Raw genomic sequence first — 17,027 nt, 5'->3', positions numbered from 1 at the left:
CACATGAGCTGTAGCGACCATTAAACTGCCTCAACACTCACAACACGTACACATCATGGCCGGCATACGTTTTCTGCGTTGATTCCACACGTCGTCAGTGCACCTACGCGACATAACGCGTGTGCGAGTTGTACCACCAAAAATTGGAGTGGCAGTATTGTCACCTTTTGTCACTGGACTATGTGTTTATATATGATACAGTTAGTAATAAAGGAGCAAATCAAGTCAGGTTGTGGAGCATAGCGGGCGGCCGCATTTACGTGTAGCGCAGCCGCATTTACGCGTAATGCGCTGATGCAGCGCGTTGCCGCACCCAACACATGATGGAAAATCTCAGATCCCGGCTGGTGACCCCCCAGGGTGACACACAGTCCAGTCCCACACTCCGGAAATGCACATCTGTCTGCCGCAGCAAGGTATTACGTGGGCGTCCCCTCAGCCTAGTCCAGCTGCTTGGGTCCTCAGCTATGAGGATCCTGCGAGCCGGGTCACCCTCAGGGAATCACGCCACATGGCCATAGTGCCGTAACTGATGCTCTCACACAATGCAGGTAATGTGCCTCATTCAGGGCTCCTCTAGCAACCACACATTCAACACAAAGTCAAGCCAGCGGTACCCAAGGATTCTCCGAAGAGACACAGTACCGAAGGGGTCCAGTCTTCATCTCAGCTCACTGGATAGCGTCCATGTCTCACAGCCATACAGCAAGACAAGGAGCTCCAAGGACTCTAAAGACTTGGACCTTCGTCCTCTCGCAAAGATATCAGGAACACCACACACCCCTTTCCAGTGACCCCATAACCCCCCATGCTGTCCTAATCCATTTGCTGACTTCATAGGAAGAGTCACCAGAGACATGAATGTCACTGCCGAGGTAAGTGAATCTCTCGACGAGGTCGACATTCTCCCCGCAGACAGGCACACTACTGATGGCTGTGCCTATGAAGTCATTAAAGGCCTGGATCTTGGTTTTTATCCAGAACACTCACAATCCCAGACACTCAGACTCCTCGCTCAGTCTCTCCAAGAGCCCCGATCAGAGCCTCCATTGACTCTATGAAGATCACAGCATCATCGGCAATGTCAAGATCAGTAAAACTTTCTTCACCAACAAATGCCCCGCAGCTACTGGACCCCACAGCCCTGCCTAACACCCAGCCCATGTAAGCATTGTACAGAGTAGGAGCAAGAACACACCCTTGGCGAACCCCAGAATCAACTGGAAAGAACGCAGAGTTTCTCCCTCCAATCTGCACAGCACTCACCGTACCAGTGTACAGACTGGCCATGGCGCCCAGTAACTTTGGGGGGATCCGGTGAAGTGTCAGGATGTCCCACAGGGCAACTTGAAAATCAACAAAGTCTGTAAAAAAACCTCTGCTGATATTCGCGCTTGCGCTCGTTGAGAACCCTCAGTGCCAGGATGTGGTCAATGGTAGACTTCTTAGGTGTAAAACCAGACTGTTGTGATCAAGGATCAAGGATCCTTTTAAGGTTGACCTGGCACTGAGAGCAGTGTTAAACCCCTGTAGTTGCTGCAATCCAGGCAATCACCCTTTCCTTTCCAGATAGGGACTACAAGTCCCATTTTCCAGTCAGTTGGGATGACGCCTGACTCCCAAATGGAAGCAAAGATTTCCTGCAATCCCAGTAGGACAGCATTACCTCCCAGCCTGGAGAAGTTCACCTCGGATACCACAGATCCCTGCGGCCTTCCCTACCCCCAGCTGATTCACCACCTGTGCAATCTCAGTCAGACTGGGTGGTTCAAGAATCGTCGACCTAGAGATGCCCAACGCCCTAGCTGGGGGATCAGCTTTAAACAACTGCTCAAAGTAGTTGGCCCAGTGGGTCACAACTGCAGTGTCATCCGTATGGACCGTTCCATCACCTGCCCTGACTTCAAGTCTCTGAGGAACAGATTGAGCTGTATTGCAATGCTTTGATTCCTCTGTAAGCAGGACGTGGGTCATTTGACTACAGATGGTGTTAGATGAATCTGTGAGCAAGTCACACAAATGCTTCCTTTCTGCCCCCAGAGCCCTCACAGCTGTCTCCTCAATTCCCAATACAGACTGGAGTTGCCACCAAGCCATGCTTTGCAACGCATCTCCATAATATCTAAGGTGCCCTGCAAGATGAAAAACCTTCTTCTGGGAACACCGGCAACACCAACACAACCTCAAGACACACCCAGGAATATCTAGTATATGTTTAACATTAATTTAAAGTTTACTGCCACTACTTTTGCAATAGCTCTGCACGCTCTCCGAGCTAATCCTAATCATCTTTATCCTTGCTGTTTAAATCACTCATGAATAGACACGTTTGTGAGAAACTGATCCATTTTAAACTATTTTTTTCTTTATAAATACAGCAATACTTCTTGCAGAAATCGATTTTTTCCAATATTGTGCATCCTAATTATGAAATACTAACTAATACGAGAGATCTATCAATATACAAAACATAGGGTAGTAAAGTGATGTGTGGCAGCACAAAGTACCAATACAATGTGGAGCAGAGGGTAGAATATAGAGAAAGCTACAGTATTACAAAATTAAAACTCGATTGCTGTGGAGAGAGCGACTGGACAACATTTCATGTCACAACCTCTTACAAACAAGTGAGAACAGAAATGAAAGATTCGACCAAGATGCTTTTCTCGCACTGCCCCCTGGTGGACATGATCTTTAATCCTCCAGATTGACATAAACTACACACGTAAGTATAGTCAGTACACTGCTTGCGTTGCATACGCCTCGCGTTGCATACGTGTCGCGTGAAGTATATCGCCGGCCTAATAGTACAGACTTTCAACACTGTAAATAAGCTTCCATTTCTCTGGATCCATTTAAAGTCCTAACAGTGTTCTGAAGCCCCATGCAGAAGTGGAGATGTTGAAGTTTATGTAGGCCCCCAAGATTCTGAAATCGCTAGAGGGCTAGAAGAAAGTGGTAATATTGCAAAAAAATAAAGTATTCCTGCGGTAACAGCAGGAATGTAGATGATCTTAATGGTATTCCCACAGGGATGGTAATAAAGTGTATGGCAACGCAGAGGTAACAGTAATGAAACTGCTCATATATGCATATTCTTGTTTCTGCTATATTAATTATGAGTTCTTTGGTTCTGTTAAATTATTCATTCTCTCCCCACCACCACCTAGGGGTTGTCAATTGAGTAATTTAATAATTAAGATATTTAAAGGCAAACATGGGCATGTTTAATTTTACACTGTACTGTTGGGGTGTAGGTGAACACAGGGATGGGGTGGGGACAGTTTTGGTGAATGCGGGGACAGAGTTTAGATGTTTGCGGGGACGGATGGGGATGTAGAATGACATCTTCCCCTGCAGCTCTATACATGTAGCAGTGTTCAAACCCCTCAATGAGGAACCCTAAACCAAGCCATTGTAAAAACTGTACAAAACCTGAACAGCAGTATTCTGAATCACCCATAGCGAACCCTGGCTACACCTAAGCACAGAGCATTTTCCTGTCAATAGTAGCAACATCCTCTGGTAATCAGAGATGAGGAAAACAGGCTGACAGTAGCACTGAGAGTAATGCTGCGTTCCATTTACATCGAAGGTCGGAACTCGGAATGACGTCACACACGAGTTAACAGTGTTCCAGTACATAAAGTCGGAAAGCCATTTAGCAGTACCAGGGATCCATTTCAAAAAGGAAGATTTCTTGTTTACCTGCATAACTTGGATTTAATTTACCCCAGTTCATATTTACTGGGTGGAGTGGTGGCTCTGAGGCTAGGGATCTATGCCAGTAACTGGAAGGTTGCTGGTTCGAATCCTGTGAATGCCCAGAATAATTCTACTCCATTTGGCCCTTGAGCAAGTAACCTGCAATTACTTCATTAATCTACATCCAGCCCTATAAGAAGGTCCTCCAACTTACAGGGGAAAAACTTGGGGGTTGGTGGAAGGATTGGCACTTCAGCCACAAGAAAAAACTCACACTGGTCCATTCGGACTCACCCGCCTCATGGCTGCACTCAGGACCACACCCCTGAGGTGATTTGTCATGTGATGGGGGCCGCAACGCACTATATCAGTGCATGCTCCTTACCTCTCCTCTTACATTTAGCCCAGATGACCTTAAATCCGACAATCCCAAGAAATCCCCCTTAATGAAACGGGCCCCAGTTGTAGCCTGGTTAATTGTTAGCCATTGCTAGCAATTTCAGTGGATAACAACACATTACACGGTATTTTGCATAGCTACATGTCCAGAGACAGCGGTTGGACAGTACTGTGTGTACAACCGATTTAATGAGCCACAAACAAGACGTAAGTGCTAATAAACAGTATAAAACTACAGCTTTAACTTTCCTATTGATGAAGGGTGCAGCCATCTTGAATTCTGAGCTCAGGGCTGTGTCGACTCCTCAGAGTTCACAAGTTGGAATTCCAACTTCAGGGAGCGTTCCAGTTGAAATTTCCGACGAAGAACTCAGAATTTACCAGTTAGGAGTTCAAATGGAACAGCATAATCCTTCAATAACTGCTAAATTCCATAGGCTACAATCCCGTTCAATTATAAGCACCTCCCTCAGGTTAATAAACCTGATTGGTCTTTGCGAAACCATGTGATGCTCTCACTGAAGGATGACGATGAAAAAGAACCGGGGGCAGATGACAAGGGCGGCTTGAAGCATGTTCCGTCCCTGGGAACAAAAACGACCCTGGCTCTCTCACCCCCTTCGTGTCCCTGGGGAACTCTTCCCACTGAAATAAATCACCATCGCTAAAATGGTCTGCAACCCCCCCCCTTCCCCAGAGTAAAGACTACTCTCACAGCCCAATATGGGCCAAGGGAACAATAAGCTGAAAGGGGGGGGACATTCATACAGGCCAGAAGAAGAAAAGAGGCATCACCGACTAAAATAATTACTCACATATGAAACAAAAGCTTAAGGAAGGGTTTGTTAATAGAAATAAATCAAAGGGAAACACCAACCTCTTTCCTCTTAACCCAGAGGATCATGAGAGAAATGATGTACAAGATGGGAGGGGGGACAAGGAAGGTCCTCTATGGAATAAATGTGGGATTTTTACTTACTGGGTCTCCAAGAAAGCTATGAAACCTGTGGCCCAGTGCTATCTCAGCTAGATGGTAGATGGAGGTAGCTGAGAAACCCAGAAACTCTAGGAACCAGTCCTGACATTCTAACCTTTCTCCAAATCAATTAAATGGGGGGGGGGGTACAGAAATGAGAGTGTTGCATTTACTGTTACACTATATACACATCTCCATCCATCTGAAAAATGTTCACATTTGTTAGCCGACACGCATCTATGCTATTTTTTATACTAACATCCCAGAGCAAGACTCTACATATGCTACTAATGGTTGTCCATATTTGCAGTGAAGTACAGCTAAAATCACAGAAAGGAAGATTACGAATAAATGCTAACCTTGTCACAGCTAAATAATTCCTATTGGCAAAAGACTAACAAGTGCAGCAAAAAAGGGTGATGACAGGAGAGACAGGGGCCTCTGACAGAGGACCTCAGAGAGAATGAATCTCACACTGACCCGACCCTAGCTCACTTACGGCAGCCAATCAGCAGTGAGCCGGACCCAGGAAGCAATGGGAAGGAGGTAGGCGACACCCTGGACAGAATGCCAGTTTGGTGGATGGCACACAATCATGCACCACGGGCAATTTAGCGCTACTACGGCATGTTTTTGGAGTGCAGGGAACCAAGACAAACAAGGTGAGAAAATGACCATGTCAACACACGCACACCATACCCAAAATGTTAGGCTCTCCACTCACTAATACCCCAACTCAATTTAGGCTGCAGGGTGCCTCAAAGCCATTATTTTATCATCATTATTGTTGACATTTGTAACATCATTCAATAAAAAGCTGGATGTATATCAACACTATCTATGTTGCAATGCACACAGAAAGCACATGAGTTCACCATGGCACACTGGAGCCCTAACCAGGTTTTGCTGGCTCCCCGATCTTCCTCAGTGACCCTCCTCCCTGGGTCAGCACTCTAGGGTGTCATACCTCTCATACATTAAACTGTCATTTTTCTTGCCGTCCTGAATAGGATGTATACACATAGAAAACAATATAACAACTACGTTTGAGCGTCCTAAGAATAAACTGCATCCTATGTGATGCACAAACAGAAAGATTCTGTACATTCATGAAGAAGCATTTAAGGTCAGCATGAGGATTTTCAAAACCATGTGTACTTAAATAAAGGTCAGGTCCAGCTCATTAGTATGATGCAGAAGGTAGGAGAGAAAGGCCCAGTAAAAAAAGGGGTTGGCTCAGAGGTCGGGATCCCAGGAGAACACAGGGGAAATTATTCAGTCTGCATCCTCTTTAACCTGGAATGTTGGAGCCATATTGGATGATTTTGTTCTCTCTTTATATTTCATTAAAAATTTGGATACTTTTTAGAAGCCCATATATTAGGGAAATTAGGGTAATTATTATCAAGGGTATACTTATGAAGTATTAACCAAGAGGAGGCTAGGCTGAGCCACACCCATCCCCATGAGCAGCAGCTGGGGCTGCTCTGAGAAGAGGAGGGGGAAGCAAATTCATTGTGAAAACCGAGACCAGCCAGGACAAGCTGGGCTACGGACCAGTTGTTGTTGCCAAGCATTTGTCACCAAGAGCTGGTGTCAGAGTGAAAAGGCCCATTATGTTCCAACCCAAAGTCATGCTAATGAGGCAGGCCAACCGCAAGGTCATTGGTCAGTTCGGATTCACCAATGAAAGATGCAGTGCCACCGGTTTTCGGCTGTTTGGGAGGGATGAGCAACTTCACCTGTGCCTCCCCCCCCCCCCCCCCAATCTCATAGACACACACACACACACACACACACACACACACAAACTGGGGCCTAAAGCAGTATTCCAACTGTCTCCTGATCCACACATCTGCAAAAGAGGATGAGCTAATCTCAAGGGTATCCTCACAAACACACAGGAAGGAATGATCCATATAATGGCCTTTGGCGGGGCGTGGTGACCACCTGCTCTTCAAAACCTTTTCAAGTCTAGAAAAAGGGCCTAATTCTCCTGTTGATGCTTTCTTACATGCATACAGAGGAAGCATGATGTTTAGTCTGTGCATAATTTCCTGGTTTTTATCCGTAATGGATATGGGATGTGTTTCTAATTCAAAGGAATATCAATGTTCATGACAAATCCAAGAGCTCAATGACTTTGTGTTTTCTTTAGAATGACTGATTCCTGGATCTGATATTTGATCCAAAACAATTTATTGTAACTCCTAGAACTTCCCTGAAAGGAAATAGAGAATATAAAAAGCTGAAAGAAAGTGTCTCCCACACTCCCTGAGGTGGACCTTACTGATGGCTGGGTTGGGAAAGAACCATAAAGGCTGGTTCATACTTCTCCGCATGCGTACTAGTGGATAAGTCATTGTGCACCTTCGTGGACGAACGCCTGCTGCACTCCAAATTTGCGTTCGCGCAGAAGTAAGTGCAGCTCTGGACACATTGTGCATGACCGATTCACTAGTGTCCACTTTAAATACCAACATGGATGTTTTTGACAAGTGTTGGGGTTTGCAAACCCCACAGACTATTTACAAGGTAATAAAACTGTTACATACATGTAAATGTGTGTGCATGTATGTGTGTGCAGTCTCGAATTGAAAATCTCACGCCAGTCAACTGACTGAAGTTGGCAAACCCTCTGAGCTGGCTCTCTGAATTTGTAAAATATAAGGAAACGGACACAAAACTCATCGCTATGGTATGTGTGCAGAGAATATAATAAAACAACAATACAAAACGTTGTGGGCATGTGCAAAGTACTTGACCGGAGAACTATGAACGTGTCCGTGTACTCATATGCAGAGTGGATATACAAGTTTTGTACTTGTGTGGAGAAGTATGAACCAGCCTGAAGAATAAATGGGCTGGGGGGGGGGGGGTATTCACCCACACCCATCACCCTGATTGTTCACTTGTTTTACTCTTAAAATCTAATCTCTGTAGCTGTGGTGCTTAGTTTCTATTCGTATCTCCATAAATGTGCGAAACAGCTGTTCCTGTTTCCAGTTCCTGAACCATTCTGACGGCACCTGGATGCACCTGCTCTCAAGATTCTCTGTTATCTCAATTTCTAAAAGTTCTCCAACTGTAAAAAATACTTGAACTGAACTTCTCTGGTGCAGGTCCTTAACTACGCTGCGTGTTAGAGCAGGGCAGTACAGCGTTTATACGACAGAAGGTACCACTTGGAGGTCGTCATCGTTCATACTATACTCAACCCAGAAAATCCTCGCTGCTCCAATCTGCGACCTTCACTCTGGTGCCCAGAGTCTTTTCCAAAATTCCCTTCGGTCCACAGCCAAACTGTCATTCATAGATGGCTGGGGCAATTAATCACACAGACAAAGCATGCCATGGCTTCCAGTCATTTCTGTGGGGGGGGCACGGCCATCACCGCTGGGTTCTTTAGCTGTGGAGGAGGTGTCCATCCTCTAAACGTATGACACTCATTCAATTTCCTTCTACACACACCAGCCAGGTTTACCTTTCAAGGACTCAACAAGCACATCAATTAGAGGCTGATCCTCTTGATAAACATGGCCTCTGTCTCTGCTTGCAATTAAAACCACAATGAGTGGAGAGTATGGGGCTATTATTGTAGCAAAATTATTTGCAAACGTGTATGGAGAGTCGTGTGACTGTACACACACATGAATTAAGATAATCAGATTTGTAAATGTGTAAGAGAATTTGTAAACGCGTACTGAGATTTGCAAATGTGTGCAGGAATCTGTAAATGTGTATTCAGAATCGGTGTGCATAATCAGATTCGTAAACCTGTAAAAGAATCTCTAAATGTGGTTTGCAAGTGTCCTGAGATTTGTACAGGTACGTGTGCATTTACAGATTTGTCTACGCATTCACAGATCTATGCAAACATTTAAAGATTTGTCTACGCATTCACAGATCTATGCACGCATTTACAGATTTGTCTAAGCATTCACAGATCTATGCAAACATTTACAGATTTGTCTACGCATTCACAGATCTATGCACGCATTTACAGATTTGTCTATGCATTCACAGATCTATGCACGCATTCACAGTCGTCTACGCATTCACAGATCTATGCACGCATTTACAGATTCGTTACGCATTTACAGATCTATGCACACATTTAAAGATTTGTCTAAACACGTACAAATCTCAGTACACTTGCAAATCTCATTACACATTTAGAGATTCTTTTACAGGTTTACGAATCCGATTATGCACAATGATTCTTAATACACATTTACAGATTACTGTAGGCATTTACAAATCTCAGTACGCATCTACGAATTCTTTTACACCTTTACAAATCTGATTATTCACACATGGATTGAGATAAAGTCACACGATTCTCCATATACTTTTGCAAATAATTCTGCTACAATAAAGGACAGTTAATTAAAAAGAGTGAACCAAGATAAATGCAGGTGAATAAAGCAACAACAATCACGCAAAAATACAAAAAAAAATCCTTTGTGTTCCGGACATTTGAGAGGGGAAAACACATTTATTTTGGAACAGAGAAGCAGTATTCCGAGACACTTAGACATCAAAGGAGAAGAGTGATGAGATGCTGAAATGTCTCCCAAGTTCAGGCAGGCTGGCTGCACAGCAGTCTCCAGACACACCACAAACATGCTCCTCTAGTTTATTCACTAGAACATTTCATCTACAAAGGGCTTGATCTGGGCCCACATTAGCAGGCATTCTGTCAACAACCAAAAAGCTGTTCAATGGAATAGAGCCCTCATTCCACTGGGGGCTGTTTTCCCCTCCCTAGGGCAAGGTAGGGGAGGGGGGTGCTGAGAATAGAATGGTTGGCTGCCAACTGGCTTAGCAGGTACAATGGAGCTGGCTAACGCCCCGCCTACTGGGGGTTTCAGAGTCTGCCGGGGGGGTTGCCATGACAACAATGACCAAACAAAGCATTCCTGCTAGCCTTTCTCACCTTCCATGAAGAAAGAGGGAGTGTGGAAAAGGGGGGGGGGGGACGGCAATGCTGAAAAGAGCTAGAGGGAAGGTGGAGGAGGGAGAGAGAAGAAAAAGAATGACAGGCAAATGGGAGGAGAACAGAAGAAAGGAAGAAGGACCAAGAAGGACAGCGTGTGGCTCGGCCGGAAGGAGCAGCACGACCGAGTAACGTCAGCATTGCGGGAAGCCGAGGCTGAAATGCACCTCATTGCAAAAAGCATCTCATTTTTACTCCTTACAGGCAACTACAGGTTTCCTCTTCTATACCAAATTCTCAAACGTGACATATACGTGGGAGGACACGCAGAGATGCAGAACACATTCATTAACTGTCAAACGTTAACTAACAAGGGCAGGTAGTCGAGGCTCATGGTTTGTGTTGGGGTGGGGGGGGGGGGGGGGGGTGCACAAGAAGGTTATAGCCTGTTAGCAATTTTTCATGCATGACATGGGCTCAGATGTACTTTTCCAGTGTGCTACACCAGCTGGGTGATGCTACGTCTGCTCCAAAGCACACCAAGAGAAAAGCACTTGTTTGTTGTTGTTGTTCTGGTTGTATATTAATATGAGGACATAACCCAGCATTTGTTGGTATTCGTTAACATCCCTCCTCCCGTCCCTCTTACTTTCCTGTTTCTTTAGCACAGGCCATAAGGCAGGAGATCCTGGATAGGGTGCCATTTCACTGCAGGGTGCCACACACTCACAATTATGGGCAGCGACTCACCTAACAATTTCTGCTTGAACTTTGGAAAGAAACTGCAGAATCCAGAGGAGACCAACATGAGCACACACACAGCCGGGGGCATCAATGAACCCCCAGCCATGGAGGCGAGATGCTACAGTGCTCCCCACTGAGCCAACGAACTGAAGTTGCACATTATTCTGCAGAAATAACTGTCAACATAATTAAATTTAATAAATGCCCTTGAATACAGCCACTCCTAAAGAATCTGTGCCAGGCAGAGTCTGGCTCATTGCTAGGTGGAGCTCCGACTGGTTGCTAGGCAGTTGCTGATGGGATTAAAAACTGCAGAGTGGAGCAAACGCTCTTCAAGAGTAGTAACATCATAGGGACCTGAGAACCCAACAATGTCCCACTGCCCCAGATAGCATGCCCAGGTTCCAGCATTCACCACAGCCAAGGGGTTCTTCCCAAGGAACATGGCATTGTTTGAAAGGAAAAATGTCTGCTAAAACACTGCTCTTATCCGTAGGCAACTGTCCAGTCGTGGAGTTTAATATTAACGGGGAGAAAGAGGCCCTAAAAGTCCCAAGAGAACTACAGAAACATGGGAAGGCGGCGGGGAAGCTGGTTTGTAACACATCAGTTCAGTTTCTGCGAGAAATCTCTCCCTCTGCTTCCTTCCACTGTAAAACCTCCCCTGGCTCTTTAGTAATAAAGAGGAAGCTATTACAGCTCTGAACGGCAACCTTTAGAACATCAAAGACAACATCTGGGTATAGACAAGATATTATCTACAGAAATATGTGCAGATGTGAAGCTGCAAATCTGTGACTTTGAAAATGTGTGCAAAACCTTTTTTGTAAACACAAACTTTGCTGCACGGGTGTACAAAACTAAATTACAAGTGTGCAAACTTCTGCACAGGTGTACAAAACAAATAGAAGTGTGTTAATCTGTGCACAGGTGTAAAAAACTAAATTACAAGTGTGCAGATCTGTTATTCACAACCATGGAATTCTGTCATCATAATCACTCCATAATTATTAGGGGTCCATGCAGCAATTGCTGCAGGGTCTCTTTTTTTTTTTACTGCAATTGTTTTATTTTTATTAATACTTAATTTAAACACAGTCACAGCTTATGTGATAAGTCTTAAATACATGTTGGAAGCAACCGACATGTTTAAGTTCTCATCCTTGCATTAGAATGTAGATAAACACCAGTTAATATTTTGATGGTATCTCATCTGGTAATGCTGTCATTTCTTTTACATTTATTACACACTGAATATTGAACTAAAGCTTGACTTTAGTTGATAAAATGATATTGCAAATCAAATCACAATCGCAATATCTGTCAGGAAAATCGATTAGATATTTTCCCCAGATCGCGCAGCCCTAACACTGACCCTCTGTGGATGAGACTGCCCTCCCCTGATCTATGGGATACAGGCCTACCTGCAGTACCCTTACCATCTATGGGATACAGGCCTACCTGCAGTACCCTTACCATCTATGGGATACAGGCCTACCTGCAGTACCCTTACCATCTATGGGATACAGGCCTACCTGCAGTACCCTTACCATCTATGGGATACAGGCCTACCTGCAGTACCCTTATCATCTATGGGATACAGGCCTACCTGCAGTACCCTTACCATCTATGGGATACAGGCCTACCTGCAGTACCCTTACCATCTATGGGACACATACAGGTTAGCCCGCATTACTCTTACCATGTATGGGTTACAGGTTTACCTGCAGTACCCTTAACATCTATGCCAGAGGTCACTAACAGGCGTACCGCGGTCCCGGTCCAGACCCAGAAGCTGTCGCATACGGACCCGGACCGACAGCCAAAACATTAAGTTATTATTTAAAACCGGACGGGACGCTTCCTCTTTTAACCGGCGCAGTGTTTGTAGTCTTTTCGGTAGTAGTTTAGCAGTAGAACCGCCGTTTCCCACACCAATGAACGTCAAACGCCTTTAACCGTCAAGCAAGATGTAGTTTGGCTTATGCAGCCCTTTGTCTGGACTAATGTGCCATTAGTGTTAATAGCAGCAGCAAAGCTAACACCCGCAACCAAAAAGCCGTAATGTTCCTAACAGAGTGACTGGTCTGTCCTGAAATCATACAGCTGAAAAGTTTTCAAATACAGTATGTATTATATAACATGTTGGATAAATAGACGTAGTTTATTATTGATTTCATGTTCAATGAAGTTTCTGCTTTTTAACATATGTATTAAGTAATGTTATCTGTTTTATAAACAAAAAATATATGTTTTCATTGCTGCCAAATCTCAAGCATCTTGCATGACGTTTTCAGACTCACGCTGGAAATCTTACAGAAAATCTATATTATTCCATTATAAAACCTAAAAGTAGCTATGTCAAAGGTGTATTTACATGGTTAAATACAAAAGTTGACACTATGTACACGGTAAGAACTGTTGTTACATGTGTGTGCAGACATCTCAAATTGAAAATCTCACTCCAGCCAGCTGGCCGAAGTTCTATGTCACGTGACAATAAATATTGTCAAAACGTTTTAGAATTGCACTGAATTAATTTGACTTGACAGCCAGGTACTGATTACATGCAATGTTGATACAACTAATAGGCTACTTAAATATATATATCACACTAAATAGTTAGACATTATGATCTTCCGAACCTTTGCTTCAAGAAATTTTCTCTAACTGGGCCTCTTTAAATTTTAGTTGAATACCCCTGATCTATGCGATACATGCCTACCTGCAATACCATTACCATCTATAGGAAACAGCTCAATCTGCATTACCTTTATCATCAATGGGATACAAGTCAGCCTATGGTACCTTAACCATCTATGGGATACAAGTCACCCTGTGGTACCTTTACCATCTATGGGATACAAGTCACCCTGTGGTACCTTTACCATCTATGGGATATAGATAAAGAGGTTATGATTATTCGAATAAACCCGATTACTAGATTACTAAAAAACATCCATTCTATCCGATTACTCAGCAATATGGCAGAAGGAAGACTGCACATAGCGGATGAAGGTCTAAATAAAGTGCGATTGCGTTAATTGTGTGGAAGCACTTCACATTAAAAGTGAAGGAAAACGCAATAGTCTATCTGTCACAACAGAATGACTGCAGTGCAAATACCTCTGAAAAATAACAATTCAGGTTTGACAAACTCACCCAATAATATACTTTAGCCATGGATACGTGACATTTAACCTTAGAGCGGCATAGCCTGTCATTGTCATGATGTGCGCTTACATTTATTTTCTTCAGTTCCTGTATGTAAAAATAATACCTGCTAAAACTAGTTAGCCCCGTCACTTAATTGCATCATCTTGCATAATACATTACATAATAACCATATAATATCTTATTTATATTTGATACTGTATTATGCATTGTAGGTCTAAACAATATGGGGAAAAGTTCACATTGCGATATTTCTGAATTCAAAATTAACTATACAGCCAAATAGAACTTCTTGTTTAGCAACAGAGAGTCATACAAGTTGGTGGTGTTGTCGTGAGTCGTGAAAACAGACACACAGCAATGTCGACAAATCATTTCTTTTTGTTCAATGTCATCTCTTTGGAGTACAAGATGCAGTCATATGAAAATTATGGAAACAGTACGGATGTACTTAATTTTTCACACACGGCTTACGTATTTTGGTTCAGTTTTTCTTAAATATATAATGATACCGTGTAATATGTCATGTGTTGTGTAGTGTTGTATTTACCAAATTTTAAGCCCTGCTAAGGACCATGTGATTTTTTTATTATGTCCTGACACGTAAAACAAAACTGACAAAGGCTGTACTTCGTCATTCTGACTGTATTCCATAAAGCGGAAGACGAATGTCTTTGTGTGTTCAGCTCCTGCTCGCTTTTCCCCTCCTCACTCATTTTCATTTAATTTCTCACAAAAGCACCAACAGCAAGGGCTAGAATTATTACAACTGTCGCATGAAGAGTTCGTGCAGAAGCAGCAGTGGCAAATTTCAGACTTCTTTTTTTGCATATACTTGATCATTTCAAAAGGAATCATCATTAAAATTGCAAAGCTTGCTAACTGTAGTTTCCAGTGATTGAGTAAATATGTATTATATTATATTATATATTTAAACAATTACTCAATAAATCATCAAATTAAATGGTTGATTTCTCGATTTTTAATATAACTGATACGGACAGCCTTACATACAGGTCAACCTGTGGTACCCTTACCATTTCTGGGATACAGGTCAGCTTGCGGTACCCTTATGATCATAGGGCAATGGGCTGCAGGTCAGCTTGCTGTCCCATTACTCTCTAGAGGCTATAGGTTATCCTACTCTCATACTGTCGTGTCACCTACACCACTTTCCCTGCCACAATGTGCATTCCTTGCATTCCTTATTGAGGAGAAGCAGAATGAAAATAAGTTCTTTTCTATATCTGTGGCCAAGAAATGGGCAGACAATGGGATGGCGCTGTCAGGGTCCTCAGCGGAGAGGGACAGATATGAGGTCACACCCCTCAGTGGGTTTGAATGTGGGGCCATCGGGGTGACAACACAGAGTCAACTCTAACCCTGCCTGAATGGCGGGTGAGCCAGAGGCTGGGGGAAGGTTCTCTTAAAGCCGGCTCAGCTTGTCATAAACTCCCACACAAAGACAAAACCCTGCTTTATTCCACCAGCCCCACCTCCCCCAGAGTGCCAGAATACTCCTTTCTCATTCAAATGGGGGCAACAAATGGTGAAAGCTGGGGGTTTTTATTTGGCTGCAATGAGGAGGGGGGGGATTACGCTTGGATTGGACGGGGTAAGGTCAGGGGGTGCATTTTCCTATCACTTCCCAGACCGCAACCTTGGTGAAGGGATGCTGGTGTAAATCAAGGTACCTTCCTCAGTGCCAACACAAGACTTATCCATATTAGGAGACATCCTCATAGCTGTAATACAAACAAACTAAAAGTAATATAGCAAAAGGACGACACTGGAGCCTTATCTGTTACTCACACATCCAGACTGAAATACTGCCACTAATTTTTAGCCTCTCTGTTTTAATATAAAATATGTTACGAAGACATAGCCAACATGGCTATACCAGAAGGTCACAGCTCTAGGTTTACCACATACAGCTGCTGGTTGGCCGTCTGGTAGGCTACATCCTAGGCTACATCCTAATATTAACCACGGTCGTCTCATATTCCCTAACAAAACTCCATTGGCTAGCCATGGCCAGACCCAAAGGAAACCCCAAACACACAGGGAAGACCTTAAGGTGACTGGATACTTCAAACGACTTCCGGCAAAACAAACTGGAAGAGGTCAGCAAGAACAATCTTTCGCATACATAAAACAATGCTGCCATCTTGTTCGTTTGGTACAGAATGTTTTCAATGTAGCAGACCCACATACAGAGCACAAACAAATGTATTGTGGTGAGTGTGTCAGTGATATTAATAAAGGAGATGACAGCTCTTTTAAAATGAAAGTTGCTCTCTTTATTAACAGGCACTATAGGTTTAATACTAGAAGCGGCACAGACAAGGATGCCAACAATTTAAGCAACACTCATGGTTACCACCTAACGATACATGCATTCCACAGCAAACAACCCATGGTTTTGACATTTACTATTAACAGAAAAATACACATTAACTTACACTATTTAAACTATGGTGTGGTGCAAAGCATGGCATGCATGAGTCCTGCTGACCAATCACGCGGCATCATATTTATGTCAGCCAATCATGGACAGTGGGTGGGATCAGATCAAATGAAAAACAGTCACCTTAGTAAGTGTGCCAAAATGATGATCATCGTCATATGGTCAAAACAATGTTGATTCCGTCAGTTGCACCTGATGTATATCGACGGGTTTACCAGCTGCTATTTAGCCATTTAACCTGCTTCTCTGGAAGGGAGCGACCAATCTTTATAGGAGAAGATGCGTTGGAAAGCTTCCATTTGAATGACATAGCTTTTCGAAAAACAGGAACACTTTTAAAGTTCAGAACAAAAATTGTCCAAAAATGCAAAACAGTGCAGAATTCAACTTGTCTACAGTGCCCATTCAATAACCTGATGGTTTACGACAAGTTCCCTGGAAACAGGAAATTAAAAGAACAACAGAGGTCACACCTGCGGCCCCTTCATATTTGGAAGGTTTGTTTGCGGACTGGCTTAACTGGCCCAGGGCTCCAGCAGCAGCTCCTCACCTCAAACGGGACCACATCTAAGCCACGGAGGGTCAACAGATACACAATAGAAATACAGCTGTAGAAAAATACA

General features: G+C 43.5%; 1 protein-coding gene across 1 annotated transcript in view; it reads right to left on the bottom strand.

The window, feature by feature from the left end:
- Positions 1 to 17,027, bottom strand: part of LOC111844723 (cadherin EGF LAG seven-pass G-type receptor 2) — a 60,831-nt gene that overhangs the window by 30,149 nt on the left and 13,655 nt on the right. The window lies entirely within an intron of this gene.

The sequence above is a fragment of the Paramormyrops kingsleyae genome, chromosome 6 (genome assembly GCF_048594095.1).
Source record: "Paramormyrops kingsleyae isolate MSU_618 chromosome 6, PKINGS_0.4, whole genome shotgun sequence".
Classification (NCBI taxonomy): Eukaryota; Metazoa; Chordata; class Actinopteri; order Osteoglossiformes; family Mormyridae; genus Paramormyrops; species Paramormyrops kingsleyae.
This window is presented reverse-complemented; position numbering and strand designations above follow the sequence as displayed.